Below are 16,306 nucleotides of genomic sequence, written 5' to 3' on the forward strand. Positions count from 1 at the left end.
ACGTAATAAAAATCTATGACATCTTTAAAATTAGTATCATGAGTCTAATAAAAATTACACATTTCAAATTGCAATCAGATTATCCAATATGCTGGATTCCTTAACACCTTAAAATACACACAAAATATCCAAATGATCATAAAACATATTCCTAAACCACACCAAAGTATTAATACTACAAATTTGATTTACCTCATTATGTCTATATTTCTGTAACATTTTCCCAAGCTTTGAAAAGTCACCCAACTAACGGGCAGATTTACCATCTTGGGCAGGATACAATAACTGATGCTGAGTCACAATACCATTACTTATCATTTAGAGAATCGACCCCAGGACATGACACATGGGCCCCTCATACTGAATTACCTCAGGACATGACATATGGGCCCTACATATGATGTCTTAATCTCAGGGCCTTGATTTCCTCATCTATGAAATGAAAATAATAGTATCAACCTCAAATGTGGATGACATAATTAAATGAGATAATATAAGGTGCTTGGATAAAATCTGGCCCATAATAATTTTTAAAGTGTTTGCTATTTTAAGACTCTCACTGCTAAAATCCAGACATAATTACCAAAGTATAATGTACTAGAAAAGAGTATGAGATAATTCTGGCCTGTGTTCTTGGAAAACCCAAAGCCTGCTGGGGTGATCAACACTTCTTGTTCTGATGATTAAGAGCCTGTTTTGGAAAAGGAACAGCTCCGGTCTGCAGCTCCCAGCACAATCAACACAGAAGGCGGGTGATTTCTGCATTTCCAACTGAGATGCCCAGTTCATCACACTGGGACTGGTTGGACAGTGGGTACAGCCCAAGGAGGGCTAGCTGAAGCAGGGTAGGGCATCGCCTCACCTGGGAAGCACAAAGGGTCAGCGAACTCCCTCTCCTAGCCAAGGGAAGCCATTAGGGACTGTACTATACACTCCAGCCCAGATACTGTGCTTTTTCCACAGTCTTTGCAACCCACAGACCAGGAGATTCCCACAAGCTCCTACACCACCAGGGCCCTGGGTTTCCAGCACAAAACTGGGCGGCCATTTGAGCAAACACCGAGCTAGCCACAGAAGTTTTTTATCATACCCCAGTGGCAAATGGCACCTGGAACACCAGCGATACAGAACCATTCCCTCCACTGGAAAGGAGGCTGAAGCCAGGGAGTCAAGTGGTCTGGCTCAGCAGGTCCCACCCCCACAGAGCCCAGCAAGCTAAGATCCACTGTCCTGAAATTCTCACGGCCAACACAGCAGTTTGAGCTCGACCTGGGCACTCGAGCTTGGTGTGAGGGGGGCATCCACCATTGCTGAGGCTCAAATAGGTGGTCTTATCCTCACAGTGTAAACAAAGCTACAGGGAACTTCAAATTGGGCGGAGCCCACCGCAGCTCAGCAAGGCTCCTGTGACCAGACTGCCTCTCTAGATTCCCTCCGCCCTGGGTAGGACATCTCTGAAGAAAAGGCAGCAGCCCCAGTCAGGGACTTATAGATAAAACCCCCACCCTCTCTGGGACAGAGCACTTGGGGAAAGGGGTGGTTGTAGGCACAGCTTCAGCAGACTTAAACATCCCTGCCTGGCAGCTCTGAAGAGAGCAGCAGACCTCCCAGCACAGCACTCAAGCTCTGATAAGGGATAGAATACCTCTCTAGTGGGTCCCTGACCCCCATGTATCTTGACTGGGAGACACTTCCCAGTAGGGGCTGACAGACACCTCATACAGGAGAACTGGCTGGCATCTGGTGGGTGACCCTCTGGGACGAAACTTCCAGAGGAAGGAACAGGCAGCAATCTTTGCTGTTCTGCAGCCTCCACTGGTGATACCCAGGCAAACAGGGTCTGGAGTGGACCTCCAGCAAACTCCAGCAGACCTGCAGCAGAGTGGCCTGACTGTTAGGAAGAAAACTAACCAACATAGTATCAACATCAACAAAAAAGACGTCCACTCAGAACCCCATCTGAAGGTCACCAACTACAAAGACCAAAGGTAGATAAATCCACGAAGATGGGGAGAAACCAGTGCAAAAAGTTGAAAATTCCAAAAACCAGAATGTGTCTTCTCCTCCAAAGGATCACAACTCCTCACCACCAAGAGAACAAAACTGGATGGAGAATTAGTCTGATGAACTGACAGAAGTAAGCTTCAAAAGGTGGGTAATAACAAACTCCTCTGAGCTAAAGGAGCATATTCTAACTCAACACAAGGAAGCTAAGAACCTTAAAAAAAAGGTTAGATGAATTGCTAACTAGAATAACCAGTTTAGAGAAGAACATAAATGACCTGGAGCTGAAAAACACAGCACAAGAACTTCATGAAGCATACAGTAGTAACAATAGCTGAATTGATCAAGTGGAAGAAAGGATATCAGACATTGAAGATCAACTCAATGAAATAAAGTGAGAAGACAAGGTTAGAGAAAAAAGAGTGAAAAGAAACAAAGCCTCCAAGAAATATGGGACTATGTGAAAAGACCAAATCTACCTCTGATTGGTGTACCTGAAAGTGATGGAGAGAATGGAACCAAGTTGGAAAACACTCTTCAGGATATTATCCAAGAGAACTTCCCCAACCTAGCAAGACTGGCCAACATTCAAATTCAGGAAATAAGACACTCTGAGAAGAGCAACCCTAAGATACATAATCATCAGATTCACCAAGGTTGAAATGAAGGAAAAAAATGTTAAGGGCAGCCAGAGAGAAAGGTCAGGTTACCCACAAAGGGAGGCCAATCAGACTAACAGTGATCTCTCTACAGAAACCCTACAAGGCAGAAGAGAGTGGCTAATATTTAACATTCTTAAAGAAAATTTTCGACCCAGAATTTCATATCCAGGCAAACTAAGTTTCATAAGTGAAGGAGAAATAAAATCCTTTACAGACAAGCAAATGCTGAGAGATTTTGTCACCACCAGGCCTGCCTTACAAGAGCTCCTGAAGGAAGCACTAAACATGGAAATGAACAACTGGAACCAGCCACTGCAAAAACATACCAAATTGTAAAGACCATCAACACTATAAAGAAACTGCATCAACTAACAGGCAAAATAACCAGCTGGCATCATAACAGCAGGATCAAATTCACACATAAAAATACTAACTTTAAATGTAAACCTGCTAAATGCCCCAATTAAAAGACACAGACTAGCAAGTGGATAAAAGTTCAAGACTCATTAGTGTGCTGCATTCAGGAGACCCATCTCATGTGCAAAGACACACATAGGCTCAAAATAAAAGGATGGAGGAATACTTACCAAGCAAATGGAAAGCAAAAACAGAGGAGGGGTTGCAATCCTAGTCTCTGATAAAACAGACTTTAAACCAACAAAGATCAAAAGAGACAAAGAAGGGAATTACATAATGGTAAAGGGATCAATGCAACAAGAAGAGCTAACTATCCTGAATATATATTTACCCAGTAAGGAGCACCCAGGTTCATAAAGCAAGTGCTTAGAGACCTACAAAGAGACTTAGACTCCCACACAATAATAGTGGGAGTCAATATTAGACAGATTAACAAGACAGAAAATTAACAAGGATATCCAGGACTTGAACTCAGCTCTGGACCAAGCAGACCTAATAAACATCTACAGAACTCTCCACCCCAAATCAACAGAATATACATTCTTCTCAGCACCACATTGCACTTATTCTAAAATTGACCACATAATTGGAAGTAAAGCATTCCTCAGCAAATGCAAAAGAACAGAAATAATAACAAACAGTCCTCAGACCACAGTGCAATCAAATTAGAACTCAGGATTAAGAAACTCACTCAAAACTGCACAACTACCTGGAAACTGAACAACTTGCTCCTGAATGACTACTGGGTAAATAACAAAATGAAGGCAGAAATAAAGATATTCTTTGAAACCAATGAGAACAAAGACACAATGTACCAGAATCTCTAGGACACATTTAAAGCAGTGTGTAGAGAGAAATTTATAGCACTAAAGGCCCACAAGACAAAGCAGGAAAGATCTAAAATCGACACCCTAACATCAAAATTAAAAGAACCAGAGAAGCAAGAGCAAACAAATTCAAAAGCTAGCAGAAGACAAGAAATAACTAAGATCAGAGAAGAACTAAAGGAGATAGAGACACGAAAAACGCTTCAAAAACAAAAAAAAAATCAATGAATCCGATAGCTGGTTTTTTGAAAAGATCAACAGACTAGATAGACACTAGCCAGACAAAGAAAAGAGAGAAGAATCAAATAGATCCAATAAAAAAATGATAAAGGTGAGATCACCACTGATCCCACAGAAATACAAACTACCATCAGAGAATACTATGAACACCTCTATGCAAATAAACTAGAAAATCTAGAAGAAATTGATAAGTTCCTGGACACATACACCCTCCCAAGTCTAAATCAAAAAGAAGTTAAATCCCCGAATAGACCAATAACAGGCTCTGAAATTGAGGCAATAATTAATAGCCTACCAACCAAAAAAAGTCCAGGACCAGATAAATTCACAGCCGAATTCTACCAGAGGTACAAAGAGGAGCTGGTACCATTCCTTCTGAAACTATTCCAAACAATAGAAAAAGAGGGAATCCTCCCTAGCTCATTTTGTCAGGCTAGCATCATCCTGATACCAAAACCGGGCAGAGACACAACAAAAAAAGATAATTTCAGGCCAATATCCCTGAAGAACATTGATGCAAAAACCCTCAAAAAAAAAAAAAATACTGGCAAAACGAATCCATCAGCACATCAAAAACTTATCGACCATGATCAAGTTGGCTTCATACCTGGGATACAAGGCTAGTTCAACATATACAAATCAATAAATGTAATCCATCACATAAACAGAACCAATGACAAAAATGACATGATTATCTCAATAGATGCAGAAAAGGCCTTCAACAAAATTCAATACACCTTCATGCTAAAAACTCTCAAACTAGGTATTGATGGAACATATCTTAAAAGGTATTTATGACAAACCCACAGCCAATATCATACTGAATGGGCAAAAACTGGAAGCATTCCCTTTGAAAACTGGCACAAGACAAGGATGCCCTCTCTCATCACTTCTATTCACATAATATTGGAAGTTCTGGCCAGGGCAATCAGGCAAGAGAAAAAAATAAAGGGTATTCAACTAGGAAAAGAGGAAGTCAAATTGACTCGTTTGCAGATGACATTATTGTATATTTAGAAAACCCCATTGTCTCAGCCCAAAATCTCCTTAAGCTGATAAGCAACTTCAGCAAAGTCTCAGGATACAAAATCAATGTGCAAAAATCACAAGCATTCATATACACCAATAACAGACAAACAGCCAAATCATGAGTGAAATCTCATTCACAATTGCTACAAAGAGAATAAAATACCTAGGAATCCAACTTACAAGGGATGTGAAGGACCTCTTCAAGGAGAACTGCAAACCACTGCTCAAAGAAATAAGAGGACACAAATAAATGGAAAAACATTCCATGCTAATGGATAGGAAGAATTAATATCCTAAAAATGGCTATACTCTCCAAAGTAATTTATAGATTCAATGCTATACCCATCAAGCTACCACTGACTTTCTTCACAGAATTGGAAAAAGTACTTTAAACTTCATATGCAACCAAAAAAGAGCCCTCATAGCTAAGACAATCTTAAGCAAAAAGAACAAAGCTGGAGGCATTATGCTACCTGACTTCAAACTATACTACAAGACTACAGTAACCAAAACAGCATGGTACTGGTACCAAAATAGATACATAGACCAATGGCACAGAACAGAGGCCTCAGAAATAATACCACACATCTACAACCATCTGATCTTTGACAAACCTGACAAAAACAAGAAATGGGGAAAGAATTCCCTATTTAATAAATGGTGTTGCAGAATTGGAAAAAACTACTTTAAAGTTCATATGGAACCAAAAAAGAGCCCGCATCGCCAAGTCAATCCTAAGCCAAAAGAACAAAGCTGGAGGCATCACGCTACCTGACTTCAAACTATACTACAAGTCTATAGTAACCAAAACAGCATGGTACTGGTACCAAACAGAGATATAGATCAATGGAACAGAACAGAGCCCTCAGAAATAATGCCACATATCTACAACTATCTGATCTTTGACAAACCTGAGAAAAACAAGAAATGGGGAAAGGATTCCCTATTTAATAAATGGTGCTGGGAAAACTGGCTAGCCATATGGAGAAAGCTGAAACTGGATCCCTTCCTTACACTTTATACAAAAATTAATTCAAGATGGATTAAAGACTTAAACGTTAGACCTAAAACCATAAAAACCCTAGAAGAAAACCTAGGCATTATCATTCAGGACATAGGCATGGGCAAGGACTTCATGTCTAAAACACCAAAAGCAATGGCAACAAAAGCCAAAATTGACAAATGGGATCTAATTAAACTCAAGAGCTTCTGCACAGCAAAAGAAACTACCATCAGAGTGAACAGGCAACCTACAAAATGGGAGAAAATTTTCACAACCTACTTATCTGACAAAGGGCTAATATCCAGAATCTACAATGAACTCAAACAAATTTACAAGAAAAAAACAAACAACCCCATCAAAAAGTGGGTGAAGGACATGAACAGAGACTTCTCAAAAGAAGACATTTATGCAGCCAAAAAACACATGAAAAAATGCTCACCATCACTGGCCATCAGAGAAATGCAAATCAAAACCACAATGAGATACCATCTCACACCAGTTAGAATGGCAATCATTAAAAAGTCAGGAAACAACAGGTGCTGGAGAGGATGTGGAGAAATAGGAACACTTTTACATTGTTGGCGGGACTGTAAACTAGTTCAACCATTGTGGAAGTCAGTGTGGCAATTCCTCAGGGATCTAGAACTAGAAATACCATTTGACCCAGCCATCCCATTACTGGGTATATACCCAAAGGACTATAAATCATGCTGCAATAAAGACACATGCACACGTATGTTTATTGCAGCACTATTCACAATAGCAAAGACTTGGAACCAACCCAAATGTCCAACAATGATAGACTGGATTAAGAAAATGTGGCACATATACACCATGGAATACTATGCAGCCATAAAAAATGATGAGTTTATGTCCTTTGTAGGGACATGGATGAAACTGGAAATCATCATTCTCAGTAAACTATCACAAGGACAAAAAACCAAACACCACGTGTTCTCACTCACAGGTGGGAATTGAACAATGGGAACACATGGACACAGGAAGGGGAACATCACACTCTGGAGACTGTTGTGGGGTGGGGGGAGGGGGGAGGGATAGCATTAGGAGATACACCTAATGCTAAATGACGAGTTAATGGGTGCAGCACACCAGCATGGCACATGTATACATATGCAACTAACCTGCACATTGTGCACATGTACCCTAAAACTTAAAGTATAATAAAAATAAAATAAATAAATAAATAAATAAATGGTGTTGGGAAAACTGGCTAGCCATAGCAGAAAACTGAAACTGGATCCCTTCCTTACACCTTATACAAAAGTTAACTCAAGATGGATTAAAGACTTAAACGTAAGACCTAAAACCATAAAAATCCTAGAAGGAAACCTAGGCAATACCATTCAGGACACAGGCATGGGCGAAGACTTCATGACTGAAACATCAAAGGCAATGGCAACAAAAGCCAAAATTGACAAATGAGATCTAATTAAACTCAAGAGCTTCTGCACAGCAAAAGAAACTACCATCAGAGTGAACAGGCAACCTACAGAATGGGAGAAAATTTTTGCAATCTATCCATCTGACAAAGGGCTAATATCCAGAATCTTCAAAGAACTTAAATTTACAAGAAAAAAACAACCCCATCAAAAAGTGGGCAAAGGATATGAACAAACAGTTCTCAAAAGAAGACATTTATGCAGCCAACAAACATATGGGGAAAAAAAAGCTCATCATCAGTGGTCATTACAGAAATGCAAATCAAAACCACAATGAGATACCATCTCACTCCAGTTAGAATGGCAATCATTAAAAAGTCAGAAACAACAGATGCTGGAGAGGATGTGGAGAAATAGGAATGCTTTCACACTGTTGGTGGGAGTGTAAATTAGTTCAACCATTGTGGAAGACAGTATGGCAATTCCTCAAGGATCTAGAACTAGAAATACCATTTGACCCAGCAATCCCATTACTGGATATATACCCAAAGGATTATAAATCATTCTACTATAAAGACACATTCTACTATAAAGGCACAGGTATGTTTATTGTGACACTGTTCACAATAGCAAAGACTTGGACCCAACCCAAATGTCCACCAACAATAGACTGGATTAAGAAAATGTCACACATATATACCATGGAATACTATGCAGCCATAAAAAAGTATGAGTTCATGTCCTTTGCAGGGATATGGATGAAGCTGGAAACCATCATTCTCAGCAAACAAAAAATCAACGCACCACATGTTCTCATAAATGGGAGTTGAATAATGAGAACACATGGACACAGGGAGGGGCCATCACACACTGGGGCCTGTCAGAGTGGTGGGGGGCTAAAGGAGGGATAGTATTAGGACAAATACCTAATGTAGATGTCAGGTTGATGGGTGCAGCAAACCACCATGGCACATATATACCTATGCAAAAAACCTGCATGTTCTGCACATGTACCCTAGAACTTGAAGTATAATTTTTAAAAAAGGAACCTGTTTTAATAATGTTCTCTAGATTTTGGCCTCAACCAACGTCAAGCCAGCTGGTCTTCAGTATACACATGAAATATTTTTCTCCATCTTGAAGACTGTGGTTGTTTTGCTCATCTTTGTTTTCCTCTGTATGCTGAAGGTTAACACGCAGGTGTCTGGAGCTCTCACACACAAAGTTCTCATCTCACTACACTTCCAGGTCATTGCCCAAGGTCTTGAGACTTACAACCACTTAAGTTGGTTCCATATAGTTTTATCATCTTATTTCCCAAATGGCTTTGTTCCCTGTTACTGATGTTGGTTTTATCTTCTTCAGGACACAAACCCTTCTCTGGACAGAGAGACAGACTTGAAATGCAAATTGAGCAGGTCTAATTGTTTTCTATCATCCTCAACTCACTTGGAAGCACCAAGTCCACTCTTCCTTATTTTTACTTTGTCTAGGTAGCCAAACTAACCTCTTTTATAGTCCTTAGCCTTTTAAAACAAAGCATAACTCTTATTTATGGCTTTTAAATATTTCTTGAAGTTGGTGAGCAATAAATGACCTACAGAAGTACTTGGGAAACCTGATGTTAATAAAGAAGTTTTGATTAGCTTGTCAATTACTTGAATATAAAAAAATACTTCTAAATGGCTTAAAAACCCTTTCCAATTTTAATATCTTCAAAATTCCCATAGCAATTATTTATACTGACAGTAGGCTTACAAACATCTTTATCATGAATGGGTCTTTTTTAATACCATTTCCTCGTTGTCAGAAATATCAAGTTACTGGGGTCCTCATGAATTGGGAAGTTAGGAAATATACAGAAGTCTTGACACAAAGTGTACTGTGATCAGAATCCAGACTGTTGGTAAGACTGACTTTCTGTGTCTCTCCTTATGCAACAATGTGAAAGTTATTACATGACTCTGAATCACCAGTTTCTTGCCTATGTAATACTATTACTATATTACTGCCCCCACAGGGCTGTTGGAAAGATTGAGTTATAACTCCATAAAGTGCCTGGCTTATAACAGCTCTTAAAATATGTTAGCTCCCTCCTCCCCACCTCATGTGACTTTGAACAGTTATATAACCTCTCTAAGATTCAGAAAACCTCTAACGTGAGTTCTTTGTTGGGTTATCTGAATACTTTCTAAGCTTAAACATTACACACATCCTAATTGTCTTAGTATTCTAATAATACTACATCCATCAGAAAACCCATTGCTTCCTGGGATGCCACTGGTCTTGGTCCCCCCACCTGCCCTAATCCAGCAATATACCAGGTGACCTGGGGATCTAATAGCCTGGCCTGGTTAATAAGCACATCCCAAGAAGGACTTTATTTCAGTCTAAGTGGCAGGGTCATCCAGGACATTAAAAATTCTGAAGTGCACCAAAGACCCCGGAATTCCCACATCTTTTAGAGGCTTTGGTGATCTATACCTACAAAAAACATACTGAAATACTGAACTACTGCCTGGTCAATTTTGCCTTTAGGGCCAACTAGAACATTAACTACACTCTATATCTCTCTACAGGGACAGGCCTAAGATATTGCAAACCTGGAATTGACAAACACTTGGTAAATCTTGCCACTCATGATCCCTTACCCATGGGATCCCATCAGCAATGAAACACAGCACCACTTCCCACTATCCTTTCTCAGCAGAACATTCCAAGCCAACTGCTACCAGCCTGTCACATTGGCATGCAAAAGAAAACCTAACTGCCATGTTCTAGTCTCTCCTGTCAGTGAGGTTAATGAGGACTAAATAGGCCATTTTACTTTTCTGAGGTCACACTATGAAGCAGCAGAACTGGATATTAGGGTCTGTTTCTTACATTTTGCGAATGGTCTTTGCTGCAATAGTCAAAATGCATTGGAGGTGTTTTACATGTTAACAAGGGTGTTTTCACAGGGAGCCATGATGCACACGGGTGTCAGGGTTGAGGATTTGCCACTCACAAGCCAGAGTATCTGAAGAACTGTGATAAAAAGCTTCTTGTTTAAAAGGCTTAGGTTAGGTCAGTAGTTAAGTTCTAGCCAGACCATGACTAATAGCAGTTTCTAATTAGTGAGAACTATGAGAAAAGAAGAGAAAGACTCTTGCTGCTGGGATTTAATAATGGAATTTCCAGTAAATAATAACAATCATCTCAAGGATCAAAAAACGTTATGCCCACATTTGATCACAAAATGGTTGGAATTTATGCACCTATCTCTGTCTGCTGGCAGAGGCTAATGACCCATGTCCTTGAAATGAATCAGGGCACGGGAAGTTGTAGACATTCTAAGTTCCCTGTTTCTTCCCAGGAGCTCACTCAAATGTGTAATCAATCTCAGTATCAGTTCCACTACTCTTCATAGGGGAAGAAAAAGAACACGTTTTTTGCGAGGAAAATAGTGCCATTCATTCTCATTAGTCTAATTCAGGGATGGTCTTCAAAAGAGCCTGAGAGATGGAAGGAAGACTGTGTCTGTGCGCAGCATCCTCAAATTCCCTGTCCATCTCTGGGCTATTGCCTAGAATTTTGCCTTAGCACCTTATCTCTCCAGCTCAACGATTCTCAACCAACAGGCTGTACCTGAAGGGCACCTGGAACAACATGAGGCTTTTTCAAACTACTTGTGTGAAACCCGGCCCCCACCACCTCCAGTTGCCCTCTCCAACCCCTCCAGTGTGTTCTCCCATGTGAGAGCCATAGACAGCCCTCCACTCAGGGAGTGGTCCATAACCCACAGCAGTGTTGGATGGAAAAAAATATTAAGAATCCCATTTAATGGCAATCATTAAAAAGTCAGGAAACTTTGGGAGGCCGAGGTGGGCGGATCACGAGGTCAGGACATTGAGACCATCCTGGCTAACACTTTGAAACCCTGTCTCTACTAAAAATACAAAAAAATTAGCCGGGCGTGGTAGCGGGCGCCTGTAGTCCCAGCTACTCGGGAGGCTGAGGCAGGAGGATGGTGTGAACCCGGGAGGCGGAGCTCGCAGTGAGCCAAGATCGCGCCACTGCACTCTAACCTGGACAACAGAACGAGACTCCATTTCAAAAAAAAAAAAAGTCAGGAAACAGGTGCTGGAGAGGATGTGGAGAAATAGGAACAGTTTTACACTGTTGGTGGGACTGTAAACTAGTTCAACCATTGTGGAAGTCAGTGTGGCGATTCCTCAGGGATCTAGAACTAGAAATACCATTTGACCCAGCCATCCCATCACTGGGTATATACCCAAAGGACTATAAATCACGCTGCTATAAAGACACATGCACACATATGTTTATTGTGGCACTATTCACAATAGCAAAGACTTGGAACCAACCCAAATGTCCAACAATGGTAGTCTGGATTAAGAAAATGTGGCACATATACACCATGGAATACTATGCAGCCATAAAAAATGATGAGTTCATGTCCTTTGTAGGGACATGGATGAAATTGGAAATCATCATTCTCAGTAAACTATCGCAGGGACAAAAAACCAAACACCACATGTTCTCACTCATAGGTGGGAATTGAACAATGAGAACACATGGACACAGGAAGGGGAACATCACACTCTGGGGACTGTTGTGGGGTGGGGGGAGGGGAGAGGGATAGCATTAGGAGATATACCTAATGCTAAATGACGAGTTAATGGGTGCAGCACACCAGCATGGCACATGTGTACATATGTAACTAACCTGCACATTGTGCACATCTACCCTAAAACTTAAAGTATAATAAAAAAAAAAAAAAAAGATTCCCATTTAGCCTAACACCCTGATCTCTCTGGAAATTGTAACTGGCACAAGGAGTTCATGTCGAGTTTCTCCAAGTGATAGTGCAGAATGCCCTGTGTTCATTCATGCATTCAACAACAGGGATTCAACACCTGTGATGTGCCAGATACAGGGCTTAGCACTGTGGCACCAGGGAACATAAGTCTCAGTCCCTGTTCTCAACCACTTCACTGTCCACAGAAGAAGACAAAATACTGTTAGCTTGGTGCAAAAGTAATTGCTGTTTTTGACAATGAAAGTAAGGGCAAGACCAGGCCAAGCACGGTGGCTCACACCTGTAATCCCAGCACTTTGGGAGGCTGAGGCAGGTGGATTACCTGAGGTCAGGATTTCTAAGTGGTGGATTTTTAAAATGTGATGTTTGGGGGAACAACATTGAGCATAGCTGAAAAGGTAGGGGCTCCTGGGAAGTGAAGAGATGTCAGCACCAGATTGCAGAGAACCTGTTCTAATCCAGGGAGTAACATGGACCCTATCCTGCCACTAGATGTCATTCACCAACTTGTGGCATGGTCAGATTGGGGCTTAAGAGAGCCTTCTGCACATACTGAAAAGAAATGGCTTGGATTTGCTTCCAAGTAATCTAGGTGTATGGAAGAAACCAAGTGGGCTGTAAGTTAATTGTTGAGGCTGGATGATGGATACTCAGGAGTCGATTATACTATTCTGTCTGTACGTGATTGACATTTTCTATTATAAACAATTATCTTAAAACGGTAGTACAGAGAAAGCTCTCAGGAACTGTCACTCTCAACTGTTATCAACCATTTGTGCCTCAGTGTGAAAGGAGGAAAGTTCTGATGGGAAAGAAAGACTTAGGGGATGCCTGGGGTGAGAGATCAGAGAAGTAGAACCCAGGAGGGAAAAGGCAGTCAACAGAGAGGCACGGGCATTCCAACACCAGTCTGCCTCCCTCCCTCCTGCCGGCTGCCACAGCAACCCCACCAGTTGCTCTCCCGCCTGGATACTTGTGGCTGATACAGGCTGCATGATACACGCTGCATGTAGGGTAAACACACCTAATAGCAATAACATAAGCAGACCCTGAGAATGACCCTGTATGGCAGACACATCTGAATGTGTGTTTCAAGTTAAGGAATCCGGCATGGCCAACCTGGAGATTCATACCTTATCAATGATGAACATCTGAGCCCCCCACCCATCCCATGGAACTCGGGCCATACAAGGGATTGAGGCCCTGAGTTTTGGGCTAAACAAAGGTTGCCAGGTGGAGGTCATTAAGGGGAGGGAGTTTGGTGAAAATGCTATTTAAACTACATACTCTGCAAGCAGTTATGGTTTTCCTGCCCAGCCTGCTGCCACTGGACTGTTTGTAAGGTGGATATCTTGTCCAGCACACCACCACTAGACTCTCTCCCCTGTATGTGAGCCCCTAATAAAACCCCACATTGGCTGGGCATGGTGGCTCATGCCTGTAATCTCAGTACTTTGAGAGGCCAAGGCAGGAAGATCACCGGAGGTCAGGAGTTCAAGACCAGCCTGGCCAACATGGTGAAACCCTGTCTCTACTAAAAATACAAAAATTAGCTGGGTGTGGTGGCACGTGCCCGTAATCCCAGCTACTTGGGAGACTGAGGCAGGAGAATCGCTTGAACCCAGGAGGCGGAGGTTGCAGTGAGCCAAGACCACACCACTGCACTCCAGCCTGGGTAACAGAGAAAGACTCCATCTCCAAAAAAAACACCATGTCTCCTTTGCTGGCTCTGAGTCTCTTCTTCAGCCTCCTGAACCTAGTGCCTTCCCTATTGAGGTTAATAGGGGTTTGGCACAACACAAGGCCAGGCCACTTCTGCCCTGATCCCCTGGATTTGATCTAGTTTTTTTTTCCTGGGGCCACTGCTGACTTCTTCCCCACAAAGGATGCCCAGGTGGCTGCAGGACTTCCTGAGCCCACTTTAGCATCCTGATGACTTGAGTCTTTTCTGAACTGAGCCATTTTGTCTGGGGTCTTGGATCTAAGATGTGTCTAAGATCTTGTGCCATCTCCTTAAGGAGAAAGGGTTCACTCCGGGACAAGAGTAGGGTTACACTAGGAGGGTCCCAAACAAAATGAACTCCTGAGACCACTGCAGAGTGGCTCCTCAACCAGGAGGTTCAGAGAACTTCCTTCCCTGTGAGCCTCAGGAGAAGAAATTGTCAGGACTTATCGCTCACTGGTGACGGAACAGCTGCTGTCTGACAGGAAGAAGATAAATTGAAACCCATGTGTGCAAGTGAGAGAGTATGAGTGAGTTCATGCAGGAAAGACAGCACTAGACCAGGAAAAATCCTCCTCAGAAAATCCATTACATCCACAAGCATGTGGGCCAAGTTAAGGCGTGTCTATTGAAAGAAAGTAAACTGTTCTTGCTTTAAGGCAACATTAAATCCAAAGATCCTGGGCTGTTCAGACAGGGAGTTAAGTGGGACTCCTTCCTGCATCTCCATGTTGAATGGGGCAGAGGGAATGGGAATATGGTTACTGAGCTGCCAAAATAAAACCATCTTCCCTCCTCATCGGAACTTTGCCTGACAACCTTCTCCCCTTGGGTTCTTTACTCCGCTTTGTCTGTTGGGGTTGGGAAAGGGAGAATCATAATCTTCCTATCAGCTGCTTTGACATCTGCCGTAGTTTGGCAGGAACTAATCTAATGACGAGAGACTGACTCAGATTCTTTCTGGGAAGAGGCATTTTGGGGACAAGATAGCAAAAGAGGATATGTGCGAGCAAAGCCCCAGAAGTCGGCAGCGAGAACAGGCTTCCCAGACAGCCACCTCCCACAGTCACTGGGCATTGCCAGGTGGCCAGGCTCTGGGGTGGGGGCAGTCCCCTCTCAGCCATGCTGAAAGCAGATGGGCATCCAGCCAACACCGCTGCTACACCCCAGGCCGCCTTCCTGAGCACCAGTTGCCGAGGCAACGGGGGTACTTTGAAAGTATATTTTTTAGATGTGACTTCCAGAAAGAAGGGCAAGGTGAAAAGAGGGATGGAAGGAACAGAGAGATACCAGGCTGACGCTCGACACTGAAAATGCAGCCAGACACTCTTGGTGCTGCTGCCCTCTACAGGCAAAATCGTAGATTACGACGCTCACCCACCAAAAATGCCCTGAAAATGAGGTCTCCCTTTCCCACCAAGTAGCCTTGGAGTAACAAAACAGGAGCAGGGATAGGGAAGGCCCAGGGGTCCAGCTACAGCCATGGTATCACCAGAAAGGGAAGAGACAATTTGAGAAACACTAGGTCAAAAGTTAAATGTTGCCAGTTCTGGAAATTGCTTGGTAATAATGTGATTGTACATACAAATGCAAAAGCAGGCACTGAAATCTACATGCTGCAGTTGGCTTGGAGACCGTCATCTGTGCCATTCATGCACTGCCAGTTTTGTGGGGAACCTGGTGGTAAACCACTGGTAGACCACCTGCTTCTGGCTGGGAATTTTTTATGTAGCAGAGCAGCTCCCTCGCCGTCCTCTATTGTAAGTCAGCACTTCTTGACACAAGGGTTTGTAAAAAGAAAAAAAAAAAAATGAAGGAAAAAAAGATCATCTATAATCCACAACAGGGGTGAATCTTTTCTATTTTGACAATGAAATCATAATTATAACGATGTTATAAAGAATTCTCATGCCCTCAAGAACATGCTGGGTATCCTCTGTGTAAAGCAAGGATACAATTTAATCTTTGCTTATAAAAATGCTCCAGCTTCCTCGACTCAGGTGCACTGCAGACTGCCACCAGTAGCAGCAGCACCTGGGAACGCATACGCAAATTCCCAGGCCCCACATCAGACCTGCGGACCCTGAAACTCTGGGGGTGGAGCCCAGAAATCCATGCTTTGACAAGCCCTCCAGGTGATTCTGATGTCCACTAAAATTTGAGAACTAATGATTTATGTAAC

This window comes from Pongo pygmaeus, chromosome 13, assembly GCF_028885625.2.
Source record: "Pongo pygmaeus isolate AG05252 chromosome 13, NHGRI_mPonPyg2-v2.0_pri, whole genome shotgun sequence".
NCBI lineage: Eukaryota > Metazoa > Chordata > Mammalia > Primates > Hominidae > Pongo > Pongo pygmaeus.